We start from the raw sequence: 16729 nt of genomic DNA, 5'->3' as shown, positions 1-16729 counted from the left end.
TGGGATCATGCAGGCTCGAAATAGTGCTTCTATGCCTTGTACCTGCCAATCGTTTGTACCCCAGATTGTTTTTGTTTCAATGTTATTTTTCCAATAATCAAAACCAAATGTCATCATTTTTTCATAAAATGCTTCTGAATATATTAATTTAGTATTTGTCAGCATTGTTTTCAATCCTGTTTTATCCAACAGTTTATAATAAAACGTTTCTGCATCACTGGTGTTAAACCCTAAGAAGTACTGAAATTTCTCATAGAATGTTTTAGAACTGCTTTTAGGTGGTGTAGCACAATGTTCCCATTGGTTATACTTAAAAAATTTCTAGGCTGTGCAGATTTATGCAAGTAATGATCACCATAGTGTGTGTAGCAGAACATCTGTTCATAACTAGATGAACCTTGTAAATAATCATGATCTGTGAATCTAGCTGACATTACTAAATCAGACATCATATTATTAATACTTTCAAAATCCCAATCATCAGAGAATGTACTAGGTTTTACAAAGTCACTTACGGAAACCTTGAATTGATGAGGATACTTCAGGATTTCGACCGGACCATATATTTCATAGTCAGTTTTGTCCCATACTACCCCGCCGGGTATTGGAATGGCTGTGACATTTACTGTTGACAGTTCTCTTTTCTTCACGTGGGATGATCTGTGTGGTTTGAGGACTAAGTTGATGTTCTGACTTGCTGTGTCCATTGTACTATATTTTCCCTCAATGAATTTTCCCAAACAAAGTACCATGATGAGCCAAAGCAGGAGGAAAAATACACCTAGTCCAAACCAGAAATCTAACCATGGAGAGACAAGGTAAATTTTCTTGAGTTGATGAAAGAGTTCTGTTGCTTTTTCTTTAAAAGTCTTTTTTGTTTCTGGCATCACTTCGGGGTTGCTTTGATCCTCAGAAAAGTTATCGAAGTTGATGAAGTAGCCGAGGCAGTTCTGTCAATTGTTGGGATTGTTCTTTCAATTTGTCTTTCGGTAGCACATTCTGATGCCACATCATTGTAGACCGGTGTTTCGTGACGAACTGTTTCAATCTGTGTCTCAAGAGGCACGAGTTCCATGGCATTATTGCGTAGTCCCTCTTCGTGCACTGCAGGCTGATCGAATGTGATTAGTCTTTCAGTTTGAACTTCTTGGATTGTTGCAAGTTTGGGTATTCTGTTGTTTCTCGGGAGTCCACTGGGCCTACTGTTGATTATAGGCCACATGCTTGTGGTTTTACCAGGTCGATTGATACAACTCTGTTCTCCTTTTTACCAGCAAGGGGCGGTAGTACTACTGATCTTGTTCCGTTGATTGCTAAGACAGGTACTGCTTTTCTGTAAGAAGGCCCAAATTCCTTCTTCACCGCTATTTTTTCTCTGACTAGATCCCCAATCTTTGGAATCCAGACAGGCCTTGCTGGGGCTGGTGGTGCCTCGTCAGTGGTAGCTGGCTGTTGCTTTAACTTTATGTTGCTTAAGGATTTTCTTGTTTCGTTCAAGTCCTGTAAAATAGCCAAACGATCTTTGATGTCAAAGTCTGTTTTCTTATCTTTTACCACTGATACCTGACTATCTAAGTCCTGAATTCGCATTCTAGTCCGAACAATAGTTTGTATGGGCTGAAACCTTTTAGAGAATTTCTTGGCAAGTTGTTTAGGCTTAACTGGACACTTATTAAATGTTTGACCCACCCAGCACCTGAACCTAATACCTTCGCTGTTATAGATTGCTTTATGTCCCGGTTTTTTCTTTCTACCACACTATTCCCTTCGGGGTGTGACGGACAAGAATACCGCAAGCCAACGCCCATGCTGGCCATGGCCTCCTTATAAGCTCGAGAGCTGAAAGCAGGACCCTGGTCAGAATGGAACATGGCAATTGCGTATGTGCCGATAAAGACTCGCAGATCTTTTATAACCGTTCTGGCGTCAGCCGAGCGCTGGGGCCACATTTTTTAAGTGTGTTTAGCCTTAATGATGTACAATGGGACGCGTTTCTCTTGTTTGATTGCGCGGATAGATCGCCTTATGCTTTCTATTAGGGTTTCTGACACTACACTGGTCGGTTCTCTACTGCGATCTCTGTTGCAGTCTTCACAGTTTTTTGCAAAATCATGAATTCCTTCACTCATTTCCAGCCACCAATACTCTGATTGCAATTCTCTCAGAGAGTTCCTGATTGTTTGGTGTCTCAGACCCAACCCCATATGTGCTTCCTGTAATAGGAAACCTCTCCTGTTCATGTTTGGAATTACCCTATCCCCCACTCCAGGGATTCGAGCAAAAGGAACGGAGTTTGCATCAATTACGTATGCATAATTGAGTGGATAGTTCACGGGTAGTGCTGCACAGTCGCCTTTTACGGACATTTTGACTGCCAGCATGGTTTCCCCGTCTATGTGTTTTTCTGAACGCTTTTTTGTGGCTACGGAAGCCGGTTTAGTTGCTTCCGCTGTGGCTGTATTAGCCAATGAATTCCTTGCAACGTGAACGCCATCACGTTGATGACTCAAAGTGTGTATCACGTGAGTCTTTTGTAGTTCTTTCTGTAAAAGAGCTACCTGTTTCCAAAGCATTTTATGCTTGATTGTGGCACCTGTTTCATCTTTGTAATCATTTTCAATCCAGCTCTGTAACTTATTATTGTAAGAGTTGAAGCAAAAATGCGAATCGCACACGATTAGTGTCGGGAATTCCCGTTCTGCATTTTCAAGCGCCATCTTTAAAGATCTGATTTCAGCTCGCTGAGCCGAACAGTACCTCACTGATTCAGTTTTTGTTATTTTCGGTCTGAATTTACCGCACAGCCAACGACCTTTAACAATCGCACAGGCTGCATCGTAGGATTTGTTCTCTACGTTGAAATGCTGTACAAATCTTTCTGTATAGATTATACAGGCGTACTGTGGGAGAGGCAGAAGTTCGATTGGCAGAGGATATTCTTCTTCATATTCTAAATCATTCAGTTTTTCGAATTGTGGGGCGAAATAGTATTTCACATCTTCCGCTCCAAGAGAATCTACACACTGTATCCATTTCGGATCCAGTGACACTGTGGGCAGATTTACTGGACTGAATAGCGACTCGAAGGCGGATTCCGCTGTGAGGATATTGATCCTTCTACCATGTGCTAGTTCTCGTTCATTCACTAATGCAGTTTCTACTGCTTTCACAGTATTTTGTGTTGGACTGAATGTTTTTTCCGCTTGTGTATACAAGTGTGATTTAATTGAAATTGGTACCTTTTCTCCCTCATTAGAGGTCAGGTACGTGAATCTGCATCTTCCTGGGATGATTCGGATTACAAGATCGCGTGTATTGTCACGTGTATCTAATTTTGTTTTTGCTAACATGTCTGTTTGCAGTTCTCAAAATTTCTGTGTGTTTTTGAGTCCAAGTGATTGGTTTAAAATCAGGTTTAATTAGTTCGTAGAGAGGTTTAACCCTCTCCGCGTAATTTAGAATGTAAGTTCTACCGAAATTCAGAAAACCTAGAATCGATTGTAAATTCTTCCGCGTTTTTGGTGCTTGGAGTACAGCGCACTTCTCTAAGAAGTTGTCCGCTAGGCTTTTCCCTTCACTTGATAATTCGTATCCTAAAAATATTACTGTCAGATGGGCAATTCGAGACTTTTTAAAGTTGAATTTGTAACCCTCTGCTGTGAACCCAAGTATAATGGTGTTCACTCTTTTCAAGTGAGTCTCCAAGTCGTCGTCTGTGAGATAGATATCATCTACGTAAGATAATGCCTCATAATCATACATTTGTAGTAACTCTGTTACTCTAGCTGAGAATAGTCCTGGGCTGTTCTTGAATCCCTGTGGGAGCCTACAGAAATTTTTCTGTGACCCCACTACTGAGAAAGCGGTCAAGTATCTGCTTTCTGGTGCAATGTTTTGACAAAAGAAACCATTTGATATGTCTAATGTCGTTTTATATTTTTTCCTAACTATGTTATTCATTAGTGCAGCACTATGCGAATTTTGTACTGCAAATGTTTTGCAACATGCGTTGAGGTGTCTGTAGTCCAAAACTAGACGATATGAATTGTCTGGCTTGGAGACAGGAAACAAAGGATTGTTCATTTGAGAGGTGCATGTTTCAATCACCCCCTGGTATTCAAGTTGATCTAAAATCTCCCTGACTTGTTTTTTAGCTTCTTGCTTAATGGGATACTGCCTTTCTGCAGTCGGTTGACTTTTTAACTGGATTTTGTGAGGAGGAGAGTCCTCATCCCATCCTACATGATTTTTATATAATGCTGGTGCCTGGGCTACTGCCCATTTCCTTGCATAAGTATATTTTTTGTGAATCGGAATGTGATTCGAGAAGGCAGGCATAATCATTTCTTCGCCACGAGGGCACTCCCTGACAAACTCTGGGGGGCCAATCTTTTTCAGCTAACAGAATATCATAGCCTTTTGAGAGTTTATCCCAAAATAGACCCCTTATTTTCCTAGTCTTATCACCCTCTATACGCAATGTTATTTCGTATATCTTATGGGGCTCGCTAACTCTGGTGTCGGCAGTTTCAACCTGAATGTATTCATTCGTGTCCACTGTCTCCAGATGACTCATCAGGATCTTGCGGGCTATACTGATTTCTGCTGCACTGTCTAACATTGTCTGTGCCCACTCCCCGTTTTTCAACTGTGTCCTCAGTATTCTCGGCATGGTTGATTACTCTAATACTGGCTACCTTCTTTCTTGGAAATTGAGATTTTTTACTTTGAGCAGGTTCCTTGTCTTTGGACTTGGTGTGCTCTCCTGGGTCTGACCGTCCTCTTCTTTCCGATTTCTGGGAAAAAGATCAAGAGGGACGTGTATCAATACTTTGATATCTATGAGGCTTCTTCAAATTATCCCTATTTCTAAGCTTATATCTTTTCTCAGAGGGCTCCCTCTGGGGAGACTGGTGTTCTCGAGTCGGAGTTCTTTCCCTCCGTCGAGGAGACCTTCCTCTGGACTGGAAAACTTTTTCTTTGGGAGTGGATTGTTTATTTCCATCCCAGCTCTTTTTAGGAGTGTTTGAATTATTTTTAATAAATAATTTTTCAGGATTTTCGAGCAGTTGGGGCTTTACTGGTTTTCCACCCCAGCTGTCTCTACCTAGTTCTTCATAGCATTTTTCTATGATTCTGGCAAGCTCAATTGGTTGATTTGTTATATCTGTTTCCTTCAACTTCTGGCGGATTGCCACTGATGCTGGTTCTCCTTTTATATTGGCTAATATATAGCCGAGACCTGCTTGAAGTCTTTCAGTAATTTCATACCAAGAGTTAAGGCAGGTTCTGGACCGTATTCATTCAGAATCTGTTTTAGCACTTCTGGTATTACCGCCATAGACGGAACACCATGTGTTTTTGTGTAAATGGAAGCAAAGACTGTACCCCAAGTGTCACAGTCCTCCACGTGTGGTGTGACCCCCATAGGAAGGCCGATGGTCAGGATCCTATGTTTCTCAATAGGGGTAGTATTCGGAAATACTGCCTCTATTTGAGTGATTTTCTGCGCTAACCAGAAAGGAATTTGTTCCCGTTTTATGGGTGTTTTACCAAGACATGACTGTATGTTCTGTGGTGTAATTTTATTGGTGTTCCCCTGATGAGGGGTCAGCTGTGGTACATTAACAGCTGATTGGACTGTAGCAGTCCGCATTACATATTGGACTAGTTGCCTATGTATTTTAATTAATGTTTTTAGCTGTGCTAAAAGTTCTTCTCTAGACATTTTTGCAATGTCCGGATGTGGTGTGTAGCTGGCTAGAACCGGCCACGTTGCTCCTGGTCTACCTAGTGGACCGAGCCTGGTTATGTGATCATTATGTTTTAGGGCGCCTTTAAACCAGAGCAAATGCTCTTGGAATTTTAATGGGATTTCAGTCTCCTCGAAAGGAGCCGACTCTTCCGGTGGATCCCCTACTATATAGTAGTGGAACTCGTGTGTTGCGGCGTTTGCCTCTGGAAATTTTATCCATGAATGGAATACCTCTGTCTGCCGATATTCGTGTGCCTCTATCACGAAGACGACTGTGCCACCTTGTGTGGTCAGTCCATTTTCTATAAGTTTTAACGTTATAGATTTTCTTAAATGTGCCGGGATGATTATTGCACCCGGTTCAGTAGTACCGGCGTCCCGTTGATTTGCATCTACTGCGGTTTCAACGGTCCCGTTTTCAGTGTCTGACATTTCACTGTCAGAAAGGTTTTGCAGAGCAGGTCTCCAAGGAGACAAAGATTAGGTGCACAATATTTTGGAACACAGTATCCTTCAACGTTGAATAAACCAGAGCTTTACATAGGAATCTCTTCCTACTAAGTTCGGGCGGATTTTAACCTTTCACTCACTCCAGACTTCTATTGGAGTATTTACGGGAGAAAGGGGTTTGTGTGAAAAATGCACAACTGAGTTACTCTAACGTCTTGCGTTAGTTTTATCGCCTTACCAAACGTTGGGCGCCATGTAGTGTAGTTCCTATTTTCCCAATAGGCCCTGCGCATTGGAATAACATAAACAGTAGTATGGACGTAGAAGTGCGGATCTTCCAGGTCTCCACTGACTATGCTAAACTTAATTGGGTTTGTTACCAACTAGCTCAGAGGTCACTGGAAACTTTCTTGACTGAATAGGGAGTGATCAGCTTCCCTGGTACAGACAAGAAGGGATTCAGTTTTCCAACAACCGCATAAACATGACAAATTTGCTCCTTAGAATAAGAGTCAATCTCTAGAGTCGTGTGAAACAATAGACAGTTATTTTACTCAGTCAGATTTGTGCAGATTACTTTCACCAATATGCAGAGAATAGAGAGATGGGCGTTTTCAATAAAAAGGTATTATTTATTGAACAGTCTTTCTTCTCATACAAGAGAAATGAATTGCCACAATTGCAAGACTAGTTATTATAAAAAGTGCGTACAGTAAAATGAGTATTGCGAAATAATACTGTAAAAGCATTGATATGGTTTCTTAGCCATACAATGGTTAAAATGAATAAAATATATACGTTCATATATATATTTGACTAACGTACTCAACTGGTGCTTCTAACTACGCCTACCCCAGTGTACTTGACCTAAGCCTAATACTTGGGAGGGAGTAAGTAAGTAGCAGTTTTAGTTAAGTTGGTTTTGCCAAGGTTTGCTTCAAGAATTCTCTCTAAGGGTTTAGTCAACACCATACCTCTGGAATAGAATGTTGGAGGTCTTCTATCTCCTCCCAGGACTCGATATCCCAGTCACTCGCAAGAGTAGGCTGGAAACGCCGGAGCTGGATTTCTCGGCTGGAGAAAAGACAGCGTCTCTCTCAGCGCGTCGAGGAAGAGGAGGAGGGGCAGCATCTGTGGGCAGCTTGTATCTGCTGGGCTCTGCAGGGGGACAGCTGTTCTGCTCCTATGTTCAAAAAAGGTAAAGCACGGCGCACTGCTTCGATGAGAAGTGAGGCTTGTTAGGAGATTGGAAGGAGGTTAAACAATTTAAGGTGCTCCATACAGGTAACGCAACTGTTCAGGTGCGTCCAATAGGTTTGTGGGGTTGAGTGCGCTACTGGGGTGTAAGCGCATCCCTGTGGCGGGCACACTTTTGTGGACCTGTGTGTGTGAGAACAACACAGTGTATGGAGAAGCTCCAATGCATTTCGGACCAAACGTCCTTTTTCAAGGAGCACTGCAACAAAGAATACACGAAAGAACAAATGAATGCAATGTCTTCCTGACATTGTCAACAAACAAGGTAACTGCACTATGGTGTGCAAATGCGTGAAAAAACCTCATGCACCCCGGCAGGGGAAAGATCTGGTCAAGTGAAGGAAGAATAATCCGTGCGTTTAAAGGAGATTAGCAAACGGGTGAAAAGCGTGTCTAAAACGGGGGTAGAAATGAGAGGTGAAAGTGACTTCTGAATAACGTGGTTCCTAGGGTAGAACAAGTGATATTTAAAAATGGATGGGTTAAATTGAGTGAGACGTGGCTCGCAAGAGCATGCAAAGTGCAACCGGGATAACGCGGTGACTTCTTAAAAAAGGCAAAACTTACTTGGTGAAAGCAAGGTTAGGATGCATCGAACTCCGGTTTGAAGGGTGACAAACTTCGCGGAGTGTAAGCGGAGTTATAAAAAAACTAGTGGCGAGGTGGTAGAAATAAAAGAGGGGTTAAAGTGAAAGAGGTGTAAAACGTGGCCATCTTGGAATGGTGTGTGATAGAGAAAATAAAGATGTTCAAAAACATGCAGTTACAACTGGCAACAGCAAAACAGGAAATAGTGCATCAAGATATGCCCAAAAGGGCATGTTATAGGTAACAGCTTAATTTTGTACGGTCATTAAGACCAAAAGGTTTTTGAGATTGCAGTCTGTATATCCATGATGTTTCCCGCTGTAGGAGGGCTTTGTTGTTGTCTCTCCCTTCAGTCTTAGGGACGATTTCCAGCACTAGATATTTGAGTTGGCCACACTGTGGTTAGCTTTGTTGAAATGAATGGCGATGTTGGATTTCATATTCTTGGTACGGATATTAGACTTGTGTTCATTGAGTCTAGTTTTAATCTTCCTGCTGGTTTTTCCCACGTAGGTTTTGCCACATGGGCATTTTAGGAGGTAAATCAGATTTGCAGAATCACACGTGGCATCCACATTGAGCTTGATATTGAAACCTCTCATGGGATGGCTGACGGTGTTCCCTTTGATTACATTATTGCAGTTACTGCAATGATGACATGGTCGTGTGCCCGTGTGGTGTGTTGAGGTCGGTTCGGTGTCACATTTGGAAAGGATCTCCTTGAAGTTCATTGGTCTGGTATAAGCGAAGATGGGAGGGTCTTTGAATAGTTCACCAAAATCTGGTTCAGACGACAGTATTCGCCAATGTTTTAAAATGATCCTCTTGTATTTGTTACTGGAGGTAGAATACCTTGAGACCAGTACCATTCTTTCGCTGTTGGTTTTAGGTTTGTTTTGCAAAGCCTCCGTACGAGGAATTGCTGAAGCTCGATCTATGGCTTCTTTGAGGATGGTTTCCGGATAATCTCTCTCACGGAATCTTGACGCCATTGATAGGATTTGGTTAGTTCTGGTGTTGGGGTCTGACACAATCCTGGTGATTCCGTGAGAGAGATTATCCGGAAACCATCCTCAAAGAAGCCATAGATCGAGCTTCAGCAATTCCTCGTACGGAGGCTTTGCAAAACAAACCTAAAACCAACAGCGAAAGAATGGTACTGGTCTCAAGGTATTCTACCTCCAGTAACAAATACAAGAGGATCATTTTAAAACATTGGCGAATACTGTCGTCTGAACCAGATTTTGGTGAACTATTCAAAGACCCTCCCATCTTCGCTTATACCAGACCAATGAACTTCAATGAGATCCTTTCCAAATGTGACACCGAACCGACCTCAACACACCACACGGGCACACGACCATGTCATCATTGCAGTAACTGCAATAATGTAATCAAAGGGAACACCGTCAGCCATCCCATGAGAGGTTTCAATATCAAGCTCAACGTGGATGCCACGTGTGATTCTGCAAATCTGATTTACCTCCTAAAATGCCCATGTGGCAAAACCTACGTGGGAAAAACCAGCAGGAAGATTGGAAAGGGGCGACCACTCGGTCCCCCCGAACGTATGGCGGAGTGCCTCGATCCCCCCGGGAAGCCATTTTGGGGCGGGAAGCGCGTCTCGGCTGGTATGCCCGAAGCGGCGTAGCCGGGGCGCGCTTTTTCCCGCCCTAGAGTGGGCTGGCCTAGACACCGACGTAGCCAGCCCCGCCCTAGGGGCAGGCAGGGGCGGGTTTTCGCCCGCCCTGAAGACGGATAAAAAGAGACGCAAGACCAGAAGACGTCCTCTTGTTCTTGTGCTCCGAAGCTGCACCTCCTCGCTACACGTGAGCTCGGGACGGAACGAAGAGCCAATTTTGAGCGTTTTGATCTTTTTCTTTGTCTTCTAGATACTTCCTCGGAGAAATGCCCAAGAAAGGCGCAAAGAGAATGACGACCGACCAGATGGTGCGGGCCCTTTGCAAAGAGGTGTCCGACATAAAGAAACGGTTGGCGGAGCGAGATGGGGAGGAGGGTTCGGGCCCTGCGCCGGCTGGAGGGAGACCTAAGAGGCCGAGAAGGGTTCCAGCCGGTGGGGACGTCCCGGTTCCCTCTGCCCCGCTCGAGGCGCCGACCCCAGTACCGATGGAGGGGAATCCAATCCCCGTTGTCGTCACCCCGACATCCAAGGAAGACATGCCCCCCGAGCTGGCAGCACAGCTAGCAGCATGGTTGGGGGATAGTACTGATGGCGCCACGGCTGCCGAGGCACAGGCGCTGATAAAAGGGCTTCGTGAGAAGAGAGAGGCAGCTAGAGTGGCTGCGCCGTTGGCGGGGATAGACAAGCCGCAAGCGGCAGAAGCTGCGTCCGGTTCAGGTAAGCGGCCATTGCCGATTGCAAGGGACGAGTCAGCACCCTCTCGTAGAGAGAGATTGGGACAACATGTGCCTTTAGCTATAAAGGAAAAGATCTGGGCAGGGGAGTACGTGAATATTTTTTCCTTGCTTGTTGATCATTATGATGTGGAGCATGTAAAAAGTCAGAAGGACCTAATGCATCCGAGTGTTTGGCGCGCAAAAATGGCCGCCTTTAAGGTAAATGAGAACATTGGCAACTGGGGCAATGCATGGGGTATTTTCACATCGATTTTGGGGGAACGTAGGCCCGAGTTGCTTCCTGAGTTTCCCGTTTATCAATCACGAATTATGGGTTACTCGACAGCGTATCAAGGTAACCATTGGTTTTGTTATGACAATCTGTTCAGGAAAGAAAAGGAACATAACAAGAGTTTGACTTGGGATTGTTACGATTCTTTAACATGGGATAAAATGAAAGAATCGGGAATGTTAAGAATGCCATTGGTCGGGAGCAATGTTGTTGATTACTCCCGCCAAAATGTGGGGACGCCCTTTCGACCAAGTACGAGCACCGACGACCAGTCGAGGCCCGCAGGCAATACAGGGAGAAAGGGTTTCTGTTTTAATTTCAACAAGGGGAAATGTACCAGGCCTCCGGGATCGTGTAAATTCAAACACGAATGTAGTACGTGTGGGTCATCCCATCCTGAGTCATCGTGCAGAGCCAGAACGAGTGAGAATGGGGGTAAAGGAGGCGCCAAACAGGTCTAAGTTAGGCCGAGGGGCGCCTTTACCAACCCCGATTGATACCCTGGCAATGATTCCCTGGCTCAGCGAATACCCGGATCGTACTTCTGCCGGGGTGCTGCGGAACGGTTTTACACATGGTTTCCGCATCCCGGTAGGGGACTTTCAGGGTGTAGGGATGTGCAAAAATCAACTTTCCGTTTTACAACATACGTCTGTAGTTCAAGAGAAAATTCAGAAAGAGGTTAGCCGGGGACGGGTCGCCGGCCCGTTTAGTGTACCCCCGGTACCGGATTTCGTTTGTTCTCCGTTAGGGGTGGTCCCCAAGAAGGACCCGGGTGAGTTTCGTTTGATCCATAATCTGTCTGCTCCACATGGTCTTTCGGTGAACGACGCAATTGATCCAGAAGTTTGTTCGGTGCGATACGCATCTTTTGATGAGGCAGTAGCCATCTTGAATCGCCTGGGGCACGGGACGTTGATGGCGAAATCTGATATCGAGTCAGCGTTCCGGTTGCTCCCGGTACACCCAGACGATCAGCGTCTTCTGGGATTCGGGTTCCAGGGGTCATTTTACATGGATAGGTGTATGCCAATGGGATGCTCTATATCATGTGCTTACTTTGAGCAATTCAGTACTTTCCTGCAATGGGTGTTCACTAAGAGAACGGGTTTCCGAAATGTAATGCACTACCTTGACGACTTTTTGTTCCTTGGCCCCGCCGGTAATCCCGAATGTGCCCAGGCCTTAGCTGAATTCTGTGTGTTGATGGGTCATCTTGGCGTGCCATTGGCACCGGGTAAAACTATGGGTCCCACGACTTGCCTCGAGTTTTTGGGGATCGAGTTGGACTCAAGGGAGGGGTGCTTCCGTTTACCAGCTAGCAAAGTGTCGAAATTCAGGGCAGCCCTCCAAGTATGTTTAAATGCATCCAAAGTTACACTGCATCAGTTGCAACAAGTAGTGGGAAAGTTGAACTTTGCCTTGAGGGTGATACCAATGGCTCGCCCTTTTTCCCGCTCAATTGCCCAAGCGATGGTTGGCCTAAAGGAGGGTCATCATCGCACAAGGTTATCGGCTGAGGTCCGCCAGGACATGCGGATTTGGTTAGCATTCTTGGCGGGCTTCAATGGCCGAGTCGTCTGGAACAAGCCAGCCGTGTCCTCCGAAGAGCTTGGGCTATGGACAGATTCAGCAGGAAGCGTAGGTTTTGGCGCCATCTTCGGCACAAAATGGTCGGCACAAAAGTGGCCCCTATGGTGGCACGAGAAGGGGCTGACGAGTAACATCGCTTTCCTTGAACTATTTCCCATTCTGGTGGCCCTGAGAACCTGGCCAGAAGGGTTCAGAGATCATTCTGTTGTGTTCTGGTCCGACAATATGACCGTGGTAGAATGCATCAATAGTCAGGCAGCTCGTTGTAAATTGATTTTGAGGCTGCTCAAAGAAATTGTCTTACTGTGTATGCAACTGAACGTGGTATTCAGAGCAAAACATGTCCCAGGGGTGATGAATCAGGCTGCTGATGCACTGTCTCGTTTTCACATGCAGGCTTTCTCGGGTTTCCTTCCTTCAGCGGACCCGGAGCCGGCACCCTTCCCCGAAGCTCTCTGGTCTCTCGGTGCCCCGAACTTCGTCACCTCGTGGGAGAGAGTCTAGCACCCAGGACAAGGAAGGCATATGAAGGGGCGTTCCAGGCCTATTTAGCCTTTTTGGGGGCAGAGAGAGGGGGACGTTGGGGTCAGGAAGAGTGGGTAGTACTTTTTCTGATGTCCTTACGTAGGGCTGGGAAATCGGTGGCTACGGCCCACAGGCATCGTGCCGCCATTTCCTTTGTTGCCAGGGCCCATGGCATCCTGGACCCAACAGCGTCTTTTACAGTACAGAAAGCGCTGCGTGGGTGGCAACGCCTAGAGGGTCGCAGAGTAGACGTAAGACGACCGATAGGTCTAGACAGGTTGTCCCAGTTACTGGCCACACTCCCTAACACATGCTCGTCCCCTTTCGAGACCTGTTTGTTCCGGACTGCATTTACGCTGGCATTTCACGGGGCTATGAGAGTTAGTGAGCTAGTTGCAAGGAACAAACAGGATGTGACGGGGGGCTTGTGCAGGGAACATGTTCAGATCAGGGGTGATGCGATGATTGTCTCCTTTCTCAGGTCCAAGACTGATCAAGATGGGAGGGGGGACTGTACGATCATTCGCAGGAACCCCGAGTCATCCATGTGTCCGGTACAGTGCTTAGAAGATTACCTAGCACGAAGAGTGGCATCATGGGGGGGGACATTGTTGAGGCATGCAGACGCCACCCCGCTGACGAGGTTTCAGTTTCAGCGGGTGCTTGCAATGGCCATTGCCGCAGCGGGCTTGGACCCGGGCGAATTTGGGACCCATTCCTTTCGAATAGGGGCTGCCACTGAAGCTACAGCCAGGGGTCTTAATGTAGAACAAGTGAAACGTGTGGGGCGCTGGTCCTCCAATTGTTATAAGAGGTACGTGCGATTGCACATGTTGTGAAGCTATAATCATGTACTCACGCTTCTTGTCTTTTGTTTGTTTTCAGTTGCGCAAGCCTACGCGGCAGGGCGGACTGTGCAGTCGACCCAACACCAGGCCAGCGGTCGCACGTCACCGGCTGTGAGGAAGGAGGTGTGGGTCGTGGGCCACTCATACGTGAGACGGGCCGCAGACGTATTCAAAGCAGGTGACATGATTCACGTACCTGGGGAATACGGGTACAGAGTGTCCTTCTACGGAAGGGGCGGTCTCTGTATTGACCAGTTTCAGAAGTTTTTCGAGGGTTTGTTAGAGCGGATGAGGTCACCGCCGTCCATAGTCATAGTGCATTTGGGGGGCAATGATTTGGTCACCACCGGTAGACGACTTCTCCTGGAGGCTATGCTTTCCACGGTAAGTTGGTTAGCAAGGAGAGTTCCGGGGTGCATAATTGCGTGGTCTCATATGATCCCACGAAAAGTGTGGCGGGGGGCTATCTCGATCCCTGCTTTGAATCATTCCGTTAGAAAATTGAATAACAAAGTGAGTAGGTTGTTCCGTTCCAAGACATTGCATTCGATCTCGCATAGTTGTATTAATGATGACAGTATGTATTTGGGGGATGGTGTGCATTTGTCGAGGGTTGGGAATGAGTTACTCATAGGAGACTTCCTAGCTTGGTTAAAATCGTTAAAACATGACCTTTAGGTAGGAGTTTTGTGGGGGGTCCGGATAGCCGGTCAACTATCCGGACCTGTGGCGGTAAGGTCATGATCGGTGAGCACTAATTGGTAGATCCCTATGAGTGGGCGTCACCCAACACGGATGGGAGCGCTCGGGAGAGGTGGCCATTGGCCCCTCAGTGGGGAGGCGGTCCCGTCTAAGGGCGGGTCGCCGGAAGTAAAGGAAAGGCGGTCAAGGCCCCTTCCTTTGTAGGAGGGGTTACAGCCCCCTCCTGGGGAATTTCCCGGGGCCAGTGTCATCTGCGACGGCAGATGCGGTAAGTTGTGTGGGGTGGGGGGAGGTCCACGATACCTTCTAGATACCACACACAAGTCTTCGAACGACCTTTAAATGGCGTCGAGTCTTAAGTGCCCCCGTCAAGTCAAGGGAAATTGTTAGTAGTTGCACTTGAGGTAAGCCTCTGTGCTGTCGCCCCTCCCAAGTGGGAGGGGTAAGTCTGGTTAGGGATCTTGACACCGGTTATGACCTTGCCGTTGGCCCTTAAACGTTAGGATGTACAATTTCAGTGTTTCTAGAGAATGTTTTGTAGGATGCTAGTTCGGCTAGGAGAACCTCTGTATTAGAGAATATGTTAAGGTTAGCCAAACATCGCAATGTGATAATGAAATTGTACATAACATGAAACGTTTAATGTTTTAATTTTTTGTTTTAATAAATACGGCCGGGATGGTTACTCCATCCCACATCCAAAAACTTTAAGAACTGTTTCCGGTTTTCCTCCTTTCGGGGATTGTGTTGAGAGGGGGTGGCGGGTATCTCAGCCATATGGAAAGGGGCGACCACTCGGTCCCCCCGAACGTATGGCGGAGTGCCTCGATCCCCCCGGGAAGCCATTTTGGGGCGGGAAGCGCGTCTCGGCTGGTATGCCCGAAGCGGCGTAGCCGGGGCGCGCTTTTTCCCGCCCTAGAGTGGGCTGGCCTAGACACCGACGTAGCCAGCCCCGCCCTAGGGGCAGGCAGGGGCGGGTTTTCGCCCGCCCTGAAGACGGATAAAAAGAGACGCAAGACCAGAAGACGTCCTCTTGTTCTTGTGCTCCGAAGCTGCACCTCCTCGCTACACGTGAGCTCGGGACGGAACGAAGAGCCAATTTTGACCCACCCACCAGCCCCTGAGGACAGCAAGTTGTTGTGCAATAAAGTGAATTTATAAGTTTGTTCTTTCTATTTCGTTTACAGGCTGTGAGAGTATCAGTTTGTTGTTGATCATAATAAAGTATGGTGAATATCGTGTAGGTTGTTATGATTAAAATGATTTGATGTAGTGTTGCATTTATGCATGTTCTTTCGGTCGTAGCGACCAATGTTTTCATAGGTTTGAGTAAGAATTGTCGTATTTATTTTTTGGTAGGCGGTAAGGTCATGATCGGTGAGCACTAATTGGTAGATCCCTATGAGTGGGCGTCACCCAACACGGATGGGAGCGCTCGGGAGAGGTGGCCATTGGCCCCTCAGTGGGGAGGCGGTCCCGTCTAAGGGCGGGTCGCCGGAAGTAAAGGAAAGGCGGTCAAGGCCCCTTCCTTTGTAGGAGGGGTTACAGCCCCCTCCTGGGGAATTTCCCGGGGCCAGTGTCATCTGCGACGGCAGATGCGGTAAGTTGTGTGGGGTGGGGGGAGGTCCACGATACCTTCTAGATACCACACACAAGTCTTCGAACGACCTTTAAATGGCGTCGAGTCTTAAGTGCCCCCGTCAAGTCAAGGGAAATTGTTAGTAGTTGCACTTGAGGTAAGCCTCTGTGCTGTCGCCCCTCCCAAGTGGGAGGGGTAAGTCTGGTTAGGGATCTTGACACCGGTTATGACCTTGCCGTTGGCCCTTAAACGTTAGGATGTACAATTTCAGTGTTTCTAGAGAATGTTTTGTAGGATGCTAGTTCGGCTAGGAGAACCTCTGTATTAGAGAATATGTTAAGGTTAGCCAAACATCGCAATGTGATAATGAAATTGTACATAACATGAAACGTTTAATGTTTTAATTTTTTGTTTTAATAAATACGGCCGGGATGGTTACTCCATCCCACATCCAAAAACTTTAAGAACTGTTTCCGGTTTTCCTCCTTTCGGGGATTGTGTTGAGAGGGGGTGGCGGGTATCTCAGCCATATAAAACTAGACTCAATGAACACAAGTCTAATATCCGTACCAAGAATATGAAATCCAACATCGCCATTCATTTCAACGAAGCTAACCACAGTGTGGCACAACTCAAATATCTAGTGCTGGAAATCGTCCCTAAGACTGAAGGGAGAGACAACAACAAAGCCCTCCTACAGCGTGAAACATCATGGATATACAGACTGCAATCTCAAAAACCTTTTGGTCTTAATGACCGTACAGAATTAAGCTGTTACCTAT

Source organism: Lissotriton vulgaris, chromosome 5 (assembly GCF_964263255.1).
Source record: "Lissotriton vulgaris chromosome 5, aLisVul1.2, whole genome shotgun sequence".
NCBI classification, from domain to species: domain Eukaryota; kingdom Metazoa; phylum Chordata; class Amphibia; order Caudata; family Salamandridae; genus Lissotriton; species Lissotriton vulgaris.
This window is presented reverse-complemented; position numbering follows the sequence as displayed.